Source organism: Cupressus sempervirens, chromosome 7, assembly GCF_028749045.1.
Source record: "Cupressus sempervirens isolate cs-2001-9-10 chromosome 7, ASM2874904v1, whole genome shotgun sequence".
In the NCBI taxonomy this organism is placed as follows: domain Eukaryota; kingdom Viridiplantae; phylum Streptophyta; class Pinopsida; order Cupressales; family Cupressaceae; genus Cupressus; species Cupressus sempervirens.
Window position 1 is genome coordinate 780,760,766 of NC_143124.1, and position 6,996 is coordinate 780,767,761.

Below are 6,996 nucleotides of genomic sequence, written 5' to 3' on the forward strand. Positions count from 1 at the left end.
TGGGACCTTATACCATTTCCTAAAGGACGAAAGCCTTTTGGTTGTAAGTGGGTGTTCAAAAGGAAGATGGGTTCAGATGGAAGCATTGAGAAGTGTAAAGAACGTTTGGTTGCAAAAGGTTACTCTCAAGTTGAGGGAGTAGATTATGGTGAGATTTTTTCTCCAGTAGCCAAAATGGCATCCATTAGATTTTTTCTTTCTATTGCAACAACTTATGATCTAGAGATCGAGCAAATGGATGTGAAAACAACTTTCCTTCATGGATATTTGGAGGAAGAAATTTACATATCACAGCTAGAGCACTATGTGGTAAAAGGTAAAAGTCACTTGGTCTGTAAATTGAAGAAATCCTTGTATGGTTTTAAAAAGAGTCCTAGGATGTGGTACTAGAATTTTGATACATATGTGTTGAGTACTTGGGATTTGTGCGATCTAAATCTGATCACTATATATTTCAAATATGATGGTGATTATTTCCTAGTTATTGCCTTGTATGTTGATGACATGTTGTTTATCTGCAAAGGAAAATGTCTGATTATAGAGTTAAAATCTTAACTCTCACTAAAGTTTGAAATGAAAGATCTTGGTGTAGCTAGGCACATTTTGGGAATGGAGATTATAAGAGATAGACAAAATAGAAAGCTTTGGCTAGTCTAGAGTAAGTATGTTGGTACTATTTTGAAAAGGTTTAATATGCAGGATTCAAGACCATTGAGTGTTCTTGTTACTATGGGAACAAAGCTTTCTAGCTCACAGTGTCCTATATCCTCATTGGAGATGGAAGAGATGAGTCAAGTACTATATTAGAGTGTTGTTGGAAGTTTGATGTATGCTATGGTCTATACAAGACCAGACATTGCCCAAGTAGTGGGAATACTTTCCCGTTATATGTCTAATCTAGGAAGAGAACATTAGGATGCAATAACAAGAGTTTTCAGATACTTGTGAGGTACCTCAGAGTACTCAATATATTTTCATGGAACAAGAAATGAGCATTCCTTGGATATTTGAGGCTATGTGGATTCAGACTAGGCTGGTGATGTTGATAGAAGAAGATCCACCAATGCATATGTGTTTACATTATTTGGTGGTGCAATCAGTTGGATGAGCACATGATAGGATATGGTCACTTTTTCCACTACTGAGGCAGAGTATATGGCAACTACTCATGCCTACAAAGAAGCCATCTAGCTAAAGAGATTGTGTTCAGATATAGAGTTCAAATAGGGTGCAGTGAAAATTTATAGTGATAGAAAGAGTGCAATTTGCCTAGCAAAGAACCTAACTTTTCATGCAAGGACCAACCACATTGATGTACAATATCAGTTTTTGAGAGATGTGGTCGAGGATGACAAGGTGAAGCTAGAAAAGGTAGAGACTTTGGTGAATGTTGTTGATGCATTAACTAAGCCCGTGAGCACAAAGAAATTTAGATGGTGTACAAAGTCTATGGGCCTCTTGGCCCCTAGCAATTAAGTCCATGATATTTAGGATCCCCAAACTCTTGCAAGGTGTTCGACAAGTGGGAGAATGTTGAGAACATGTGTCTCAACTTTGCAATCTTCTTTTGGAAAATTCCAAAAAAAATTTGTGGAAGTTTTCCACTTGTTTATATCTTGGAAAAGAGTGTATAAAATACCAAAAGGTGCCTTGTCCATAGTAGAATATACGAGGACCATTTTTAGAGAATAGTTAGCTTTTTTTATAACATTTATGGTGGTTTAGACTAAGATACAAAATTATGGATGGGATTACTATTTTAACCTATTTGTTTTTCCATATCGAAAATGTAAATGTCAAAAATGGGTAACATGTGTCATGGTAGTTTTTCTCATGGTTTTGTAAAACCACAAGTGGTGTCCAGGTTGTAAAATCACTATAAAAGGAGGGCTTGGGGACGTGTTTTTGTATTTGAGTTCAGTTTGCAAGACTGGTGCTAGAAGGAGTCTCTTTGAGTTCAAGTTGTGGTGATGTGCTCGTGTAAGAACTTGCATTGCAAGTGTATTGTAATCATCTTGATTTGATAATACATTGTGCAAGTTTTGGAGGGTGGAGTTTTTCTCCTGGAAGGGTTTTCCCATGGTAATCACTATGTTATGTGTTCATTGTCATTTTGATTATATTATTATGCATTTCTTGAGATCTATGCAATAGTTAGTTGAATTTGCATAATTAACCTCTCAAAGATTAGCGTAGGAAGTGATTTCGCACACCTTTGCTTCCTTACAATCACTCAGAGATAATTATTACATAGGAAGAAACTATTTTTGTACCTATAAAGTGGGGTTTGATAGATTCATCCATGAAGAGAAGAGGCAACTTGTCACTATACTTATCCTTCCAAGGAGAAAGGGGGAGGTAGGATTTGAATATGATTTTCCAAGCCCATGGAGACAATAGAGACACTCAAAGTAGATGTAAATTTTGAGAGGAAAGACATCTCACGTGTGGACATATCAATGATGATTGTTTTGATATCACTTGAGGAGGCTTTAGACACACTCACGGGAGATGTAAAGGGTGTCTCATGTAATAAGTGGGTAATGTTGGAATATTATATTAAATATTTTAGATTAATGAATAAATAATTATTTGATTGTTAGTTTGGAAGTCACATTTCTCTAGATAGATAGTAAAATGAAAGAAATGATTTATAAGTCTTATGATTACAATGGAAAACTCATCAAATGAAAATATATTTTTACATTAATCTACTATAGCTTTCATTAAAATTCTTGAATTCCCTTTTATAACTTCAATTTTATATTTTACAAATAAATGTACAAATTACCATTTATCAAAATAAAATTCAACGTATTCATTAAGCCAATAGGCTTTTTTACTGTGGCACACAATACCCTGATAATTGTCTAACATCTGAAAACTATCAGATGTTCACCAAAAATATATTAGTTTTGATCGTAATTTTACTTTATAACGTGGCTTATCATTTTTAGTTACTTTATGTTAGTTTGGGTTCGAGTATGTTAGTTTTAGAAAGAATCCAATAGTTAGTGGGCAAGTAGTTTTAAATAAGCATGTGTGTGCAACATTCATGGACACACAATGGTCTGGTGTGGAGACAGTTGGGAGAACAACCCCAATATGTGGAGTGCAATAAATGAAAGAAGAGGGATGGCCACAAGTTTTTAGGAGAGGAAGTAGCTTGATAATAGAGGGGAATCGGATGGTAATGAGGAGAGAAGAGGTGGCTGTGAGAACCATCATGTAATGACAAGGGTAACAGATCAACGACTCATCTACTATCATGGCCTTCATTGCACCACTACTGGTAAACAAATTGGTTGATCCCAACCTACCATTAGTCCTCATCTCCAAGATGCCAGGCTTGAGTCAGGAAACAACCAACAATGGTGGCTCCTCTGGCACGATGCATTTGGGGGATCTTATGGAAATAGATCCTGCAAAAGTCCTAAATGTGAGAATAAAGTAGGATGATACTGCCACCTTGCTTTACTCCTCTAGCACCACTGGCCTCAGCAATGGCATCATCTCCACCCACAAAAACCTCATTTCCATGGTCTTTGTTTTGATTAATAGGTTTAAATTGTCTACCACTTCTGACAATTTCTTTTTGTGCACTATCCCCATGTTTCACATCTATGGCGTTGTAGCTTTTGCATGTGGGCTACTGGCCACTAGATCCACTATTGTTGTTCTATCTAAGTTTGAGTTGGGAGAAATGCTTGGGGCCATTGACAAGTACAAAGTGACCTATTTGCCTCTTCTGCCCCCAAAATTGCTAGTTCTCACTAAAATAGAGATTTTTAAGAAGTATGATTTGAAGTCTCTGCATTCTTTGACGTGTTATGTGCCACCCCTCAACAAGGAGTTAACTGAAGAGTTCATTTCTAGATTTCCCTCCGTCACATTAATGTAGTTAAGTTAACCCTCCTTTTTAGGGTTTTTTCTTAACCTCATCTTTGGTAGAAGAAGAGATTCTCTTAGAATTTGATGAGAGTATTTGAAACCATCCATGTTTTGTTTTTGTTTTGGTTTTTAGGAGCCTTAAAACTTTGAGCACTTCTTTTTTTTTCTGATTGGTGGGAGCATTTTTTCCTAGGGTTATGGGTTGATGGAAACAATAGCAATAGGAGCATCAACATACAACCAAGAGGAGAGTAGACACTATGGAACAACAAGCAAAGATTGTGGATCCTGATTCTGGCATTGCTCTTCCTCCAAATCAAACGAGGGGAGTTGTGGCTTCAGGGCCCAAGAGGAGAGTAGACACTATGGAACAGCAAGCAAAGATTGTGGATCCTGATTCTGGCATTGCTCTTCCTCCAAATCAAACGGGGGGAGTTGTGGCTTCGAGGCCCAACAATCATGAAAGGTGTGGAATTTTTTCTTCCTTCCCTGTGGATTTATTTTTCATTGTCATAGTGGATAAGGTGTGATATGTTGAGTGTTCTTTTGTAGATTTGTGTACTGCCTTGAAACAATAATCAAGATGCTAGGTGTCATGGCCCTTTTATGTCTTTCTTGATCTCTTTTTCAACAGGCACTAGGATAATAATGCATTAGGGTGAGTGTAATTAGCTTACCTCCAAACATGACTACTTTCCTTTGCAAACATAATATTTACTTTTATTACCAAGCACTTACCTTCATGGATTGGCTTGTAGCCTCTCTCAAGCAAAGATGTGAGTGTTCAAGCACGTGCTTAGAAAAAAACAACCTCCTATTAAAGATGGTCATTCATGAGTTCAATCAGAAAAGGGACCCTAAACTAATTAATCAAGGCTCCCAAAAACTGTAGTGAACATGTGGGAAAGTTTATGATGTAATAAAAATGGAATGCATTTTTCAGATGTCTAACAATCATAGGAAAAGAGTGTGACCTGGTTTTTAGTTCTCCCTATTTCAATAAAATGGCCCATGTCCCCACCCAATATGTAGCAAAAATAGGGGATTCTATAAAATAATGCAATAGCAAAATCTTACCCAAAAATTTAGAACTTAAAGAGCAATAATTATAGACTGCAAGTTAAGTTACTATAATGGTAAGTAATGTCCTAGTGTAAAGGAAGTCTTAAATGGTTGGTTAACCCATGTCATTCAATTGCAGGCTACTTCAACAATCTAGAAGCTACTACTTCAGCTTTGGATGAAAATGGGTGGCTACGTATAGGCGACCTCTTCCATATTGACAATGAAGGCTATCTCTTTGTAGTGGACAGACTCAAAGAACTCATTAAATACAAAGGTTATCAAGTAGTTAAAAATCTACATTTGCTTCAACAGGATTGACTTGTTAGCATCTGACTTGCTATGTACTCTTTTGGACACATTGAAAAATGGAAATCCATTTTAATACAGTCATAATGATGATTTGACATTGGTGTGAATTGTGATTTTATAGGTTGCTCTAGCAGAATTAGAAGCACTACTTTTTTCTCATCCTGAGATTGTTGATGTCACAGTGATATCGTAAGTAGGAATTGGTTTTGCATTCTCTTGAAAATTAAAATCAGACTTAAAAGCTAATACCTGATTCAAAGCCTATTCAAAGAGTTCAAAAAAAATTTGAGCACTACATTGGTAATCATGAGTTCCAATGTTGTAGGACAGAAAATTAAAATTGTTATATTTTGGTGCAGGTTTTCGGACAAGGAAGCAAGGAAAGTTCCAATGGCGTACATCATAAGAAAATAGGGCAGCACACTCTCTGAATCTACTGGTGTCGAATTTGTTGCCAAATAGGTATTTTGCTTTTTTTTTTTTTAAATTCAAGTTGTGTTTTGATTTCTCATTATTGGATTGGAATTTAAGGATTTCCTTCAATCTCTTCTAAGTACTATGAAATAATTAGTGGTACTGGTATTGATCTGCTCTTTTGTATTGGCTATGAATTGGGGTTTTCTTTCCAGATTATTTCCCTAATGAGACCTTGAATCCGGTATATTTCTATTTATATATATTTATACGGTGCTTTTGCCACCTTTGCTTTAAAAAATATATATATATATCAGGTGGCTCCTTACAAGAAGGTTTGAAGGGTGGCTTTTGTGAGAAGGATTCCAAAAACTGCAGCGGGAAAGATATTAAGAAAGGACTTGATTAAATTTTCTACATCAAGACTTTGAAGGCCATAAAATAAATAAAAAGTTTCAGTATCCAAATTCTCTTCTAATTGAAAAACACATGCAAATAATAGCATTTTAGATAGAGGAAATCAGAGCCAAGGAAAGGGACATCTGACTATAGCCAAATACAGAAGGTTTTGTGTCTACTTATATATGTTGGGACGACTTAACTATCATATACTAAAGTTTGATCCCTAAGTTAAGTGTGTTAAATAGTCAAAATTCATGACATACCATGATTATAATTTCTCCATATATGCCTTCTTAAAACATCCCTTAAAACATCCCTTCTTAAAACATCCTGGGAAAATCTAGATCCTCCTTATTTAAACATTAGAATCGTTGTTGCTTGGAGAAAGTTTTTTGCAAATTAAATTATAGTTTTCACGTGCATATTAATGTTCTACTCAAATCGTGTACGATGAATTTCTTCCACTTTGTAAAGATCTTTATATACCGAGGCAATTGTAATGTATCTCATCCTCACTAATTTGATTCTTGATCATTAGATAAGAAGCTCTTGCAACGTCTTTAATTGTTAGAACTATCTATATATGTTTTAATGTTTTTGTATTTTTGTATTTTATAAAATCATTTAAAGGTTATATTTTGGGTGAACAATCTATGTTGAAAAAGATATACACAAACAATTTAGGTTGAAAAATATATATACAATAATAATTTAGAAGTAAAAAAATATTACTGTAGATTGTGGAAACACACTTACAACTATATGCTAGATTCATAAGTTCTATTTGTACCTCATTATTAAATAATTCATGGCAACTAATGATTTTCAAAATTAATAATATCACTACCTTATTTTATTTCTGATGTTTAGAATCTATCTCAAAATAACTTGTTGATTTTGAGAAAATAAAAATGT

General features: G+C 35.0%; 1 pseudogene; it reads left to right on the forward strand.

Annotated features, from left to right (window-relative positions):
• The first annotated feature begins 3,259 nt into the window (after positions 1 to 3,259).
• LOC149549659 (beta-phenylalanine coenzyme A ligase-like) lies at positions 3,260 to 6,110 on the forward strand (annotated as a pseudogene).
• The last annotated feature ends 886 nt before the right edge of the window (positions 6,111 to 6,996 follow it).